Below are 16,201 nucleotides of genomic sequence, written 5' to 3' on the forward strand. Positions count from 1 at the left end.
ACTGCTCAATTCTGAATGTCAACAGTAATGAGTAAGACAAGCTTGACTTTCAAATTGAATTCCTGTATTCACAAGCACTGTTCTTATGGATGTTGATCAAGAGTCTCAGTCATCCAGGTAGAGTTGTCTAGAAGTTGAGTCATGGGAACTGGACATCTTTCCCTTTTTAGTTGCTTTGCTGCTTATCCAAATGGCTTCTTGAGCAAGTCGGTTAAGGAGAGCCCATACACTGTACGTCCTGCAGGAAGCTTTCATTTCTCATCAAATCTAGATAGTCTCTATAGGTGAATAGACAGAGAGTCACTAGGATGTAAATGTTCCAACTCTTAAATCCTTTATCCTAGAGGGGTAGTGTGGCTTCCCTGGTGAACCCATGGAGTGGTCTTAATTTTCCAGGGACTGATGCAAAAGCAGCATAAAAAATGGAGGACAGGTTGTTTCTGATGCCTCCATCTCTATGGAGGGGAGGACTTTCTACTTTGGCATACGTGGATTCCTTCACCCTCTATCAAACCATTTATCTTCCCTGTCCAAAATGTGAATAGGAATGCTTTGTCATCTATTCCTCAACAATGCTTTCTTGGCACCTAAATGTGTCAGCCTACACAAGTTCAATCCAACAAAACTTTTTTAGCCTCGCTTAAGCTACCCTCACTTTCTAAGTTTGCAGACTCTCTGCCTTTACCATTTTTCTTTTGCTTTTGCAATAATCTATTTTCCCCTAACCCTTTTTAAATAGCTTCTGCACCAACTACTAATTTTATTTGAGAATAACCCTGAGATGGCCCTCTTATTTTGAATACTCAATTTCTCTCCTTTAATGGGGTGGAATGTCACATTAAACCTATAGCATCACATTTGCAAAGTGAAATATTAGAGGCCAAATGGTTCTCGTGGTGTTTCCATAGTAACTTGTGCCTTAGAATTTAGACCAGTAAATCAATAAAAGAAAAATAGGATGGCCGTTAAAAAAAGATTTTCTTTCTACTGCTAATATTATGAAAAATCTCTAAAATATTTAAATCTATAAACAGTTCTATGGCTACTTCTAGATAATAAATATTCTAAATAAGTAAATAAATAAATATTAAACCAATTCACTGTAAAACCAGTGAACCACTGTAAAACTGTAATATACTCAATAAATCTAACAAAGCCTGATACTATCCAAATCCAAAGTTTCTTTTAGCACATGTCTATGAGTTGTGTGTTATAATAAGAAGACGGATAACCTATTGTTCTTTTGCAAATTCATCCAAATAATAAAAGAGTGTCTACAAATTAATGGCAGAGCAGAAATAAAAAGTTGATTAAAACTGTCTCAGGAAGTTAATGATCCAGGCATTATAAGACAGAGAGAAATGAAACCAGTATTTTGTCATCTTATTGTCTGCTGATGTCAAGGAATTCAATAGAACAGAAGTATTTTTGAAATCCCTTTTTTTTGGTTACTGCTATTAATGCCAAGAAAAGTCAGCATCTCATTTCAATGGCACAAATGTGCAACCTTTGGCAAGATTACTAACTGCACCGTACTCAGCTTCTGACAGACCAGTTCTATTCTTATTAAAATTCTCCAGTGGTTCCCATCGGGAGCAATTAAGTTATTTCATCCTGAAATTTTACATCCTCTGTAACTGGGTTCAGTGGACCAGTGCTAAGCCTCTAAACACTTCTGAGCACTCTATTGTAACCTTGGTATATTAGTATGATCATTTGCTTCATGGTAGCTTTGCCTTTTTCTGCTCACTCAGTTGTCGGATCCAATTTCTCTTTGTCATTGTTTATTGCCTTGCCTGTTTGGCTGTCTATGAAACTCTACTTTGAAGTCAATAGATTTGTATTCTACTAGCTTAAGCCACCCAGGTGATGAATAGCAAAATACTAATCCTATAGATCTGACAAGACTTTTCCAGCCAACCCGTAGGACTTTGGGACTTTAAACACAGCATGACTTAACACAGTCAACACTTGTTATTGCTACTGAACAGAGGATGAAAATCCCAGATTACAGTCATGCCTTGGGTGATGCGGTATCTTTCTTCAGATAGTTTTGGTTGCTGTAGTAATTGACTGCCTGATCCATCTTCTAATTTAAAGCCAACATTGACTGGAGCTGTGTTACAAAAATCTGTTTCTGCTTGGTGTTATCCAGTGAGCATGGGGTTCTTTTGATTCCTAACATTGACCACTCATGAAAGCTAGTCTGAAAATGATGACAAGATGTGGTGATAAAGATATGATAAGAGATAAGGGATAAGAGATAAGAGAAAGACAAGAGACAAGAGACAAGGGATAAGAGACAAGAGAAGACAAGATAGATAAGTCATTATTTTTTGTGAACACACTGGCACACATTCAGAAATGAAATTCTGATGCTCGCTCTCAAAAGAAAATAAGTTGAAATGTTGAAAGTCCACTCAAGCTAACAGCACTATCTGGGATGGAATGCTTTAACCAAATTTCCATTGCAATGATGACACAGCAGTTTTTCATCTGCTGGTTTGTTATTAAGTCTAGCTTCACATAATCCATTTTAGGCTTTAAGCAGGACATTAGCAAACAAAATAGAAGATAGTGACATTCTATACAGATTAAGGTAAAGGTAAAAGTTCCCCCGCACATGCGTGCTAGTCGTTTCCAACTCTAGGGGCCGGTGCTCATCTCCATTTCAAAGCCGAAGAGCCAGCGCTTGTCCGAGGATGTCTCCGTGGTCATGTGGCCAGCATGACTAGATGCCAAAGGCACACAGAACACTGTTACCTTCCCACCGTAGTGGTCCCTATTTTTTTACTTGCATTTTTACATGCTTTTGAACTGCTAGGTTGGCAGAAGCTGGGATGAGTAACAGGCGCTCACTCTGTTATGCGGCACTTGGGATTCGACCTACCAAACTGCCGACCTTCTGATCGACAAGCTCAGCATCCTAACCCACTGAGCCACCGCGTTCCTTAGCCTTTAGCCTAATTGTCCACATTTGCCTCATTTCCTCTCTTGATCACATCACTTCCACCTCAGAAGACACTCAGCACTGGAGGGAGATGGCCAGTGCTTCCCACTGCCTCCACCACCCAAAATGCTGAACACTTCAGAGATTGCAGCCCATCTCACACCCTCCACACAACCCACCAACACTTCTGCTGCTAACACCTTCAACTGAAGCAGTCGGAAGCAATGTAGACTTTCCAGAACAGCTTTATGAACAATTCCTCTCTTGCTAAATATCACCAAGCCCAATACAGATTGACGGTCATATAACAGTCTGATAATACAATTCTATTTTCTTGTCACAATTCTCAAAGAATCACTCAAACCAGATGGCACTTTCCACTCCAAAACCCCAACACTCTTTAGAGCCGAAGCCGATGCAGCCAAGCAAGGCATCGCCATTTTAGAATACTATCAATTATATCATCAGTTCAGTGTAGAAAATATTTTAATCGTGTATTTTAATTCAACCAAACCAAACCTCAAACACACAAAGCCGTGTGATCTTTCTGCAAAGAACTTATTATGAAATGGACACAAAGAAACAGGGCTTTCAAAGAACTGTATTAAATACTAATGCAAAAATATAAACAGAGAGGCAGCCTGACTATCTCTGAAGCTAATCCTTTATTTCCATATAAATGCTGTTGTGGTAATAAGGTGATCAGAGAGCAAATGAGACAATATTTACAATTTAGAGCTCTTTTAAAAAAAAGTCTCTCACATACTATCTACAACCTCTTCAAAATGAATGAACAGGACTGTTTTTCATCAGAAAGCACATCAAATGTCATTGCACGGTGACAACAGTGAAAGCATTTGTCAAGTAAATATAAAAGAAACCAGATTGATGGATGCCACTATAGCCTATAATGCAGGCTGGGTAGGTTAATTATTTGAAGGTTGAAGAGATATGGCATATTTTAAGATGGGGATGTAAAAAAAAATTCTGATGGCTTTCAGAGGGAGTGAATTTGAATGATACACCAAAATAGACTCTATCACAGCAAAAATGAATAAGAGCACAAGTGAGTAGTCAGATGAGGAGACCCAAACTCATGGGTACCCTCACATTGCAATAAACAAGGACATACATTCAATTTTGCAGATTGTCGGATGAGCAGGCAAAAAAATAGCTGAGGAAGTTATTGAAGCCTAGGAAATGTGCCCCTTGTCAGTCAATGGGAGTGCTGATTTACCACAGATTATTAAGTACTTAGAAGGCGAGAGCTTGGCAGCACAAGGAAACAACAGCCAATGACTTATTAGTCAGCCATCAACGTCCTAATCAACATCTAAAAAGCCACACACAAAAACCATCATACAAATCCACACACAAAATAGCCAAAAGTACACACTCTGCTAGAGAGAAGTTCCCTGAGGATGACCGAAAGCTCGGAAGACTAAACTTCTGGTCTTGGTGACCTACCTAGATTGGATGCTGCAACATTATCCTGGGACACGTATATTCACCTTCATTTGTTAAAAAATGAATAAGCCCACCAGTAACTGCTATTCCTTGTATTAGAGAAATAGGGATGTAGAAAGAGAGTATCTAAAGAAATAACATATACTTTGGAAATCAAAACAACTACAGCAAACTGTACACCAAATTCAAACATTTATTTGAAATAGTTTAAAAAATGCTAAGTTTTACATGCAGCCCTCAACTTATGACCACAACTAAGCCCACAATTTCTGCTGCTATGCAAGACAGTTAAGTGAGTTTTGCCCCATTTTCCAAGCTTTCTTGCCACAACTGTTAAATGAATCACTGCAGTTAAGTTTGTAACACGGTTGTTAAGTGCATCTGGCGTCTCTATTGACTTTGCTTGTCAGAGGGTCACAACAGCAGATCACATGATCCCAAGACACTGCAAGTATTATAAATACAGGCCAGTTGCCAAGTGCCTAAATTTTGATCACGTGACCACGGGGATGCTGCAATGGTCGTACGTGTGAAAAATGATCATGGCACTTTTTTCAGAGCTGTTGTAACTTCAAACGGTCATTGAACAAATGGTTGTAAGTTGAAGACTGCCTGTATAAAGACATTGCTCTCTAGCTCAGGAATTTTTAGAAATAAAATTGTGTATGTAAAGAAAGTTGTTTAGAAAACTGTGCATATTAATTTAGGGGCTCAATGGCTTAGCAATTAGAGATGCTGAGCTTGTCAGCTGTAAAACTGACAGCACGGGTTCTAGACCTGAGTGCTGTGCAATGGGGTGAGCTCCTGTTCCTTGCTCCGGCTCCTGCTCACCTAGCCCTTCAAAATCATGCAAATGTGAGTAGATAAATGGGTACCACTTCAGTGGGAAGATAACAGCATTCTGTGCATCTCAGTGTATAGTCATGGTGGCCACATGACCACAGAAAATGTCTTCGGACAATGCTGTTTCCCTCGGCCAAGAAATGGAGATGAGCACCACGCCCTAGAGTCGGACATGACTGAACAGGGAAATCTTTACCTTTACCTGCATATTAAGTTGTCATTACAAATGGCAACAAATGTGAGTTTAAAAAAGAAGGGAACCTTATTGGGACATTGTACCTGTAGGATCCTGATAGTTTCTGCATGGCCCATCAGATCTGGCAGAGTGGGGATACTTGGAGTCTCCTTGGTGAAGCAGGGTCACCTGGTAAGGTGTGAGCAAGTATGTCTTCTCTATCATGGTGCCTGTCCTATGGAATCACCTTCCCCCAGAGCTATAAACAGCACCAATCTTACTTCCAATCTTTTGGAAGGCCATGAAAACCTGAGTCTTCTCCTGGGCATCAGGACCCAGATGTTATTTACCGGAGCTCTGATGTGGATGGATGCCACATCTGTAATTTGAGATTTTTCACGGGAGAGTGTTCAACTTGTTTTTCAGGTTTTCTACTTGACTATGTTTTTATTTTGTATGCCACCAAGAGTTTTGCTGGGCAGACGACCAGCCCTGTAAATTGGATTAAAAATAATCTAAAAAAAATAACAAAAACCTGAGACAGTTATATTGTTTGAATTTAAACAAATCCCCATTATTCCTAACAAGTACCTTGTAACTATGTAAGACTGTTGATGTGCAGATTAAAATGTAATATAACAACATGCATAGGCCCTTGTAAATTGCAGCCCAATGCTGGACCATAATAAAATGATCGAATGCAACCTGTTTCTGAAATGTAAATTTAAGGCATACTTTGAATTAATTCTATTTCTAGGATATCAGATCTTAGAAGAAAACATTCCCAATTGATCCCAATTCAAACAAAATGGAATTTTTTAGAAGTATGATATAGCTTAAAAATACTTACCACACAAAGTATGATGTGTGGTATAGAAATGTGAACCTGTACATACATACATATATATGTATGTATAGACTACTGCAATGCTCTCTACATGGGGCTGCCCTTGAAAACCACCCGGAGGCTTCAACTGGTGCAGAATGCGGCTGCACGGGTAGTGATGGGAGCTCCCCGATACTCCCATATAACACCTCTGCTCCATGAGCTGTATTGGTTACCGGTTGCCCTCCGGGTGAGATTTAAGGTGCTGGTACTTACCTTTAAAGCCCTACATGGCTTAGGCCCGGGATACTTGCAGGACCATCTGCTACCGGGAACGAATTCCCATCGCCCAATACGCTCACACAGAGAAGGCCTCCTCAGGGTACCGTCGGCTAGACAATGTCGGCTGCCGACCCCCAGGGGGAGGGCCTTCTCTGTGGGAGCGCCAGTCCTATGGAATCAGCTCCCCCCTGAGCTTCGGATGGCCCAAAATCTCCAGTCCTTTCGCCGCGGCCTCAAAACACTCCTTTTCCACCTGGCTGACCTGGACTGACAGGCATTTTAATTATATTTACAATTTTTAATTTATTTTTAATTTTAATTTATTGCACAGATGATTTTAATTTTATTTTTATCTTAATTTCTGTACTTATTATATGTTTTGTTGTTAGCCACCCTGAGTCCTTCAGGAGATAGGGCGGGATATAAATCCCATTAATAAATAAATAAATAAATAAAATATACACACACAGATACATACATACATACATACATACATACATAAAGGTAAAGGTAAAGGTTCCCCCACACATGCGTGCTAGTCGTTTCCGACTCTAGGGGCCGGTGCTCATCTCCGTTTCAAAGCCAAAGAGCCAGCGCTAGTCCGAGGACATCTCTGTGGTCATGTGGCCAGCATGATCAGATGCCAAAGGCACACGGAATGCTGTTACCTTCCCACCGTAGTGGTCCCTATTTTTCTACTTGCATTTTTACGCGCTTTCGAACTGCTAGGTTGGCAGAAGCTGGGACGAGTAACAGGCACTCACTCTGTTACGCGGCACTCGGGATTCAACCCGCCAAACTGCTGACCTTCTGATCGACAAGCTCAGTGTCCTAACCCACTGAGCCACCGCATCCCTTACATACATACGTACATACATATATACATACATACATACATACATACATACATACATACATACATACTAAAGCCAAATGGTTAAGTTCAAACAGTAAGGTCATCTGGACTTCAACTTCTAGAATTCCCTCGTCAGGTATGACACATGCTTCTGTATAGAAACTTCCCTGTCCTGGCTAAGGAATTCTGGGAGTTGAAGTCCACACAACTTAAAGTTCCCAAGGTTGAGAAACACTGATCTGGGATAAAAACATTCATGGATGGCAGAGATGAAGATTCCAAAAGGACATCTAAAGACAGAAAGAGAAAGATCTGTGACCTTTTGAATTAAAGTTTAATTTGTTGCTAGCATTCTAAGAAGCAGCTCCTTCAAATTAGATTAGTAGCATAGTTTAAGAAAATGAATTCAGCTGACAGGCAAAATAATCCTGTTTTTTTTAACAAACATGTTCATCAAAGCCAGTGAGGAACAAGTGATCCAGGAGACAGTGAGTTCTAGCCCTTCCTTAGCTATGAAAGCTGGTTGCGAGTCTTTGGGCCAGCCCCTCTCTCTCAGTCCAGCCCACCTCACAGGGTTGTTGTTGTGGGGAAAATAGGAGGAAAGAGGAGTATTAGGTATGTTTGCTGCCTTGAGTTATTTATAAAACTAATAAAGGCAGGATAAAAATTAAACAAATAAAAAATAAATATAATTTTATTTCCAACTTTTCCTTATAGAGATCTACATAGTAGTTCCTCTTCCATTTTTTTTCTTCACAGCAACCTTGTGAGGTAGGTTTATTGTGACAGATATTCTGATCCTGTGAGTTTCTACTGGTAAGAGTGGACTTAATTTTTTTAGAGTTTAACCAAAACTCATAACCGCATTATTATTTTTTTATTAAAAAGTTTTACAATACATTTTATCTTTAACAAACCAAAAAAAGAAAAAAAAACCCTCCCAACCCCCTCCCCCCACCCTCTTCCCCCTCCCCAACCCCCCCAACCCCTCCCTCCCTTTCCCCTCCCCCCCCCGGCTTCCCAGAGCAAAATACAGGGTATAAAAATACAAACAATCATAATCTAACTTACGCAAACAATCTAACTTACGCAAACAATCCTAAACTATTTAAACTACCAAACTTTAACTCATATAAGAAAAACTCCAAACACACACACACACACACACACACATATATATATATCATATCAATAATTATACAAATACAAAATAATACTTTCCAATCTAATACCAAAACACAGAATATAAAAATACAAACAATCATGATCTAACTTACGCAAACAATCCTAAGCTATTCAAACTATCAAACTTTAACTCATATAGGTAAATTCCAAACATACATATATATATATCATATCAATGATTATTCAAATACAAAATAATACCTTCCAATCTGATACCCAATAAAAACAATCTCAAATAAACCAATTTATATCAATTGTCTAAAACTATTTCTCATTCCAGCTAAGCTTTAAATTCACATTATCCTAATGTGTTATACAACTTAAAATACCATAGATTACTTTCCAAACTTAAGAAATTTTTATATAATCACATCATTCTTATATTCTTATATTCTATTACCTATTCCAATATTACCCATAAAAATATTACAAATTAACTTCGATCACAAAGAAAACAATTTATATCAATTTTATAAAACTATTCTTCTATGCAACTAAAAGCTTAAATTTTTTCATCCAAATAACAAATCATAACCTACAGAATATCAATAAACACTACTACAAATCTTCCCAATTAACTTTTCATAATCATCTTAGAACTAAAGCAACACGAAATATTACATAATTATTTTATAAGGGTAGAAAATATATCCCCAAATATTTAGTCCTTCTAGCAATTCCAATTCCCATAATCCTTATTACATTATTGTCTCTTACAATTATGTGACTAACTCTTCAGGCTTGATTCATTCGTCCAGAAGTAGCACGCCTCTTCCAATTTCTGGCCTTCTCCAGTGATAATGAAATTTGACCCACTCCTGTATCTTTCACATCTGTCTGCATTAACCCTTCAGCAACTTGCGGGTTCTCTCTGGAACATTGAGACTCTCTCTCACCTTTTTTCTTTGTAGATTCCAAAGATGGTATGGGGACTGCTTTTAAAACATTACTGTAGAAATCACGTGCCTGAATCTCCGTAGTAAAACAGTACCTCATACCTTCATAGGTCACCACCATACCCACTGGTATTTGCCATCTAAACTTAATATCACGTCGTCTCAATTCTTGTGTCAAAAAAGCAAATTCCTTCCTTTTTCTTAAAATCTTTGCAGGAATCTCTTTTAAAATCAGAACTTTTTGCTCAGCAATTACAAAATCAATATTGTAGGAGGCCTGGATAACTTCATTTCTAATCATTCTCTTTGTAAAATAAACCACCACATCTCTGGATAGTTTCCTTTGTCTTGCGATCCACGAATTAACACGGAAGATTTTATCTATATCTTGCATTATTTCATCTGCTGGTCGCTTCAACACCCCTTCCAAAGCCTCAGAAACCATTTTCTCCAAATTTTCCTTAGGATTGTCTATTAGGCCTCTGATTCTTAAAGCAAACTCCATCTGAGAATACTGTGTCGAAATCAAATCAAAATCCATTTTCTCTATTACATTTTCAGTTTCTGTCATTTTGGCTTCCAATCTAATATCATTTTGAGCAAGATCTTCCACTCTTTCATCCAAAATCTCAATACTTTTAACCATGCTTTGTATTGCAGATGTGATGTCTGCTCTCATTTCTTTTAATTTCTCTGTAAACTTCTCCTCCAACTTTTTCTCCATTATCTCAACAAATTGCTGCATTTGCTTTTCCATAGTCTCTTGCAAAAGATTCTGCAAATCTTTTGCTGTAAAAGCTGATACAGATTCAGATGCAGAGGACAATGAAGTTTTCACCGAAGACTGCTGCCTCAGGGCAGGAACTTTAGAAGATATAGCCGCCATTTTCACCCTCTATTGTTAACTACGCACTTTCACTTACAGATTCAGCAAAGTCCATTGAGTTAAAGATCAAAACATCATCTTCACCAAAATCTCCTGCATCGCTCTGCCTGCGTCCTCGTTCTCAAAAGCTCTTCCTTGCTAGCAGGGATGGTTGCGAATGCCCTGTTCTGCTCCAAAAAACCCGGAGCAGAGGCGCCTCGCAGTCCGGAGCATGCCCAGGCTTCGGGGGGGCTCAATCCTTCCGCCGCCAAAACTCTAAGTTCTGGCGGCCCCGGAGAGCTCTACCCCTACCTGGACGCTCACCCCCTCCTCTTCTCCCAAGGTGGGGGCTTCCGAGCCGCCGAACAGCTGATCGACGCTGTTTTCGGCAGCTCTACGGAGCCGTGAGACTGACAGCCAAGAAATGGCTGCCTCCGGCGTCGCCTTGCCATCCGGAAGCGTCATAACCGCATTATCAATTAGCTTTTGTTTCTTTACATATTGTAGGTTACTATTGTCAGTTTGTGAAATACCATTACTCTCTTATTTTTATCATATCTTTACAAGTTTGAATCAATGCTCTTGGTTCAATTAAAACTCTAAATTCAAAAGCAATTTTGAACCACCAGCAGAGCAAATGATATAATTAGCTTTTCTTATAAATATGCTTTTCTCTGTAAGTAGCATCTGTTACAACTTATTCTTGAACATACTAGTTAAAAAAAATGAAAGACCAATAAAAATTACAGATTTGTTGTGCTTTAGAATAAGAGGAAAAACACATAGTTTTTCTTCAATTCAGCAAGGATAAAATATTAATAACATCTTTTCATTCACACAGAAATAACATTTTCAAGAATGGGGAAAATAGGCACTTTTTTTAAAGGAAGAACTTTTTTAAGGCTATCATAATTAAATGTCAGGAAGAAAATATTTTTGAAAAGTTCCAGTTGTAAAATTTATTTATTATAATACATCTAAATAAAAAAGTAGAATCATGCTTCCAATATTTGAAGTTACTTTAAAACAGGGTTCTGTTCTTCCTCAAGGAAAAAACATATCCAGTGACATTTTGAAAAAAGCACCTTTGAGGCTTCTGTTCTCTAATTCCCAGCCATTGGGTCTCCCTCCCTCCCTCCCTCCCTCCTTCCTTCCTTCCTTCCTTCCTTCCTTCCTTCCTTCCTTCCTCCCTCCCTCCCTCCCTCCCTCCCTCCCTCCCTCCCTCCCATAATTGGGACTTGAAATACAGTCATAAGTCATTACAGTCACAAGTCAAGGAACCCAGGTGCTTGGAAATAATTTTCCATTAAGTGAATCCCATGGTTATTAAATGAATGTAGCAGTGTTTAAGGGAACACCACAGTCATTAAGCAGACACATTCATTTGAATGGGCTTTTTTTGCTGGCTTCCAGCAAAAAAAAAATGCCAAAAACCAGCAAGAAAAATAAAGCATTGAAAATTGCAGTCTAAAAATTGACCTCCAAATGCCACATCCATCTGTAAAGCTGATCCACTCAACATGTGGTCACCTGACCATGGTGGGGGGGGGTGCGATGTGACCATTTATGATGGTCAGGGGTGCTTTACAGAGCATAAGGCACCCATTCCATGACCATTGTAACTTTGAATTGTCATAAAACATCCGGCCATAAATCGAAGACTACCTGTAAAATATTTTGAACAAAGCAGATCTGTAGTAAAAAGGTTGGTGCATTACCTCTATATTTCCCTTTTCATTAATGGAATTATTTCAACTTCAGCCATTTAAGGAAAATAAGGTTCCTTTTGGAGCATAAGTAATCTTAAAGATTGTTCTCTACCCATAACTTTCTCCACCACATTAAGCAGTACTGAAATGGGAGGGAGGGGAAGCAACAAATTAGACTCTTCTGTCAGTGTTAGAAAGCTGGAAGTCCTTGCAATATTTCTCTAGATTTGTATTTGAAATTGCTTATAAAATTTCTAGTTTTCTCTGGACAATTTCTTCCACAATCAGGCTATTACAAGCTAAAACTGCACACAAGCTTGACTAATAGGTGAAAACAAAAGTATGACTATAGCATCACAAAATCACATGGGTAATTTATTTTTTGTAATTGGGAAATCTTTGCGGCCGGCTGTGGTTTTGTCACTGAAGTTCAGCGATCTTTACAATCGGAATGGCAAGCTGGAGAAGCCTGAGGAAGGCAATCCAGTTAAAATTAGAAAACCTTTTGAAGCTGGTGCACAAGATTATTTTCAATAATACCAGCCTGAACTACATCAAATAGTTTTTAATTCACAGAGGTTCCACCTAGATAACCTTATAGCATTTCAACTATGAGGGCAATTTACTAAGAATGATGCAGTTTCAGCTGAGTGACAGTGAAGACTAAGAATAGCCAAATTCTTGATGGCTTCTCAGAGTTGAGACTTCTCTGAGGTTACTAGCTTTCAAAACTGGTGCATGCTGTCCTCTAATTAGGATATGGACCTGGACATGATGCTTCCCAAAGGAAATAATAAATGATAATTTTTCACCTTTAATTTATGTAGCTTTTGATTATAGAGATGCTTGTTAAAATGATCTTTTCCTCTGTCAGTCACTCCACTCTTTTTTCTCCAAATCTGACATTTTACATATATGGAAAACTGAAAGGCAAAGCAGTGAAGATTTGCTTTTTAATTTTTTCAACACCTGCTTTTCGGCACTGAACCACATGAAATGCCCCAAGCAGCTGTAGATGCCATCCTAGACATTTTTGAAAGGAAAACTGCTTTGTACTAGAAAGAGAGAGAGAGAGAATACTAGATGCATCCAAATTTATTCAGCAAGTGTCCATGGCTGAAAGTTAACCTCAAGCTGACTTTCCCCTGCTTTGGTCCATCATCTTGACTATTGAACTGTACTGTTTAATATACAATGCTACTTCATTAATTACATAATATATCTCTCCTTAAACTGTAGCAGCTCCAATGCTCGCTTCTTCTTTCTCCTTTCGTCAGCCAGAGAAGGGATGTTGAGGAATTGAGGAGAGACAAACTTATGGAGTTTAGGCCCTCTGTTGTAATGATGGTGAGGAACATTTAGGTGACTCTCCTCCCTTGCTCCAGACATATCACAGGTTTGTCTTGGGGCTGCAGAGAATGCATTTACCTGTATGCAGTTTTCCCTAAAATATCTTCTTTTGGATGCATCCATGTATTTCTTAGTAGAAAATGGCTATTAAGATACTACTTGTTCACTAGCCCAGATGTTATTGCAATGGAATCCTTTTGGAGAGATTGCAACATTTCACCAACATTGGCATTTCTTTTGTTATTATCTTAAGATGGTAAAATAATTCAGTGAAGCACTTGTTGCTTGTATGTACACTGAGAGCTGATGCACCAGAGACAAATTCCTTGTGTGTCCAATCACACTTGGCCAATAAAGAATTATGTTCTATTTTGTTTAAAAATGAAATTTGCCTCTACATTCCCCTTCCTTGAAGCTGGAAAGCAGCCAAAGATAGTCAAAGGCTTGGTATAGCTGGCTTCAAAGCCTTTCTGAGATCTTTTGAGCATGTGTGTGCATGGTTAGAAGACATCTCTCATGGGATAGTCAGTGGAACAAAGCAGCACGCCCAAAAATGCTTTACAAGATCCCAAAACAATGGTGTGAGCTTTCAAAAGTGGTTCAAAGGCCTATTAAAGACATCCTTCTCCAAAGAGTAATAACTTTAGGTCAGATGTGGATTTTTTTTTTATTAGAGCCAAGTAAAGCTTTGGGTTTTTAAATGAAAGATTCAGCCCAGCAATCAGACAGTGTGGCCTTCAAATCAGCTCAAGTCAAATTGGTCTCTGCAAAAGCCCAGTTTGGACCTTTGGAACTTATGCACTGGTGAAATATTAGTACTTAGGCCAATATGCATAAGAACAGGTGGGAAAGTCAACTATTTTTTTAGAAACAAAAATAACTTTGGTTGATTTATTTCAGGTTTGGATCAGAATAGGACTGTAAAGAGTAAAATGACAGAATCCTTTAAAATAGGCCTTCATTTTTCTATTGCAGGCAAAAAAAAATCACTGTATGTTTCCATAGGATGTCAACAATTAACACCCAATATTTTAAAAAGGAATTCCAACTTCCAGGCATGTTTCACTTTATTTACCGCGAGGAGGGACAAAATTAGAAACAGAAAGATAAAAAGCAATTGTCACAAAATGAGGTTTTCTCCTCCAGCAAGAAAGTTCTATAAACTTTAAAAGCAATTCAGAAGTCTCATGCATGTTTACTCAGAGGAAAATCTTACCAAGTTTCATGGGATTTAGTTAAAAAAAAAAACCTTACGAAACTATACAGAAACTCCTTGTAGTTTTCCTGGGAACAATACATATTAAATTTACATTGTCTTTCTCAGTGGGATGCGGTCCTATATAATTATTCAGAAGAGGGTATCCCAATATAAAACCATCCTAATGATATTTATGTTCCTACGATCAATATATTTGCCATTGGTAAATTGCTACATTAATCCTGAAACATATAACCGATAATAGATATGGCAAAAAAAGAAGAATGGGGGTGAGGGAATTCTATACTTTTTATGTGGGAAGAGATAATTATGCTGTTCCAATTAGAACATAAACCACTTAACTCTAAGCAGCTGGTGATGCATAACCACAATAATGATTTCAAATGGTGATACAATTCCTTCTAGTTTTTATTTAGCAATGTTAACATCTAAAGGAATGTGGTTGTGGCAGAAAATGCAATGAGCATGGTTTTTTTTTTTTAAAAAAAGTAGGAGAAACAATGCTATGATTTCAAATGAGGATGATGGTTATGCACCACCAGCTGTTTATGGTTTAGTGATCAAGTGTCTAAATGACAAAAAATAATTACATCTCCCTCAGTGGAGTAAAGTGTTCCCTCTTCTGTAACACAGCAATGGAAAACTTGTGGCATTCTAGATCTTTCTGAAGTGGAACTCTTAGAAGCTCTTCTCGTTGGAGTTCTGGAGATTCTAATTTCTAATACAGAACTTACAGAGGAAGATATATATAAGATGAAGTACAAATAGATGGTAGAGTTCATTCTAGCTTAAATGTTGTCTTCATCCATTCAAATTTTGAAGCAATATTGCATTACCTTTAGGCTTAACAATTAGGATTACCATAATCTGTAAATTCTTAGTAATAACTAGATGGCAGCAGCAAGATATAGAAGATTCCTAGTGATCTGATGCCATCTAAGTAATTGTCTAGATTTTGCAGCTCAGATATGGTAGCACTGATATAGAATAGATATTTATATAGGTAGTCCTCGACTTATGACCACAATTTAACCCAAAATTTCTGTTGCTAAATGAAACATTTGTTAAGTGAGTTTTCCCTCCTTCAGACTTTTCTTGCCACAGTTGTTAAGTGAATCACTGCAGTTGTCCAGTTAGTAACACAGTTGTTAAGTGAATCTGGCTTCCCCATTGACTTTCCTTGCCAGATGGTCACAGAAGGTGCTCACATGACCCCGGGACACAACAGCTTTGATAAATATGAGCCTGTTGCCAAGCCTCTGAATTTTGATCACATGACCATGAGGATGCATCAATGCTCATTGTAAAAAATGGTCATGTCACTTTTTTCAGTGGCGTTGTAACTTTGAACGGTCACTAAACGAACTGTTGTAAATGAAGGTCTACCTGTGATGACATACTGAAGTAAATTTGGATGTTTATGTGAGTGACAGAGCAATGACATTAATTTTACTTTTACAGCTTTTGTGAAAGATTATGGTCAGTTCTGGAAAAAAAATCCATGGAATTGCCATTTCAATAAATAAAGCTCAAATATATAACAATCTAATCTTAGAATAATTATAATTTAAATTTTAA

The sequence above is a fragment of the Vipera berus genome (genome assembly GCF_964194415.1).
Source record: "Vipera berus genome assembly, chromosome: 1".
NCBI classification, from domain to species: Eukaryota; Metazoa; Chordata; class Lepidosauria; order Squamata; family Viperidae; genus Vipera; species Vipera berus.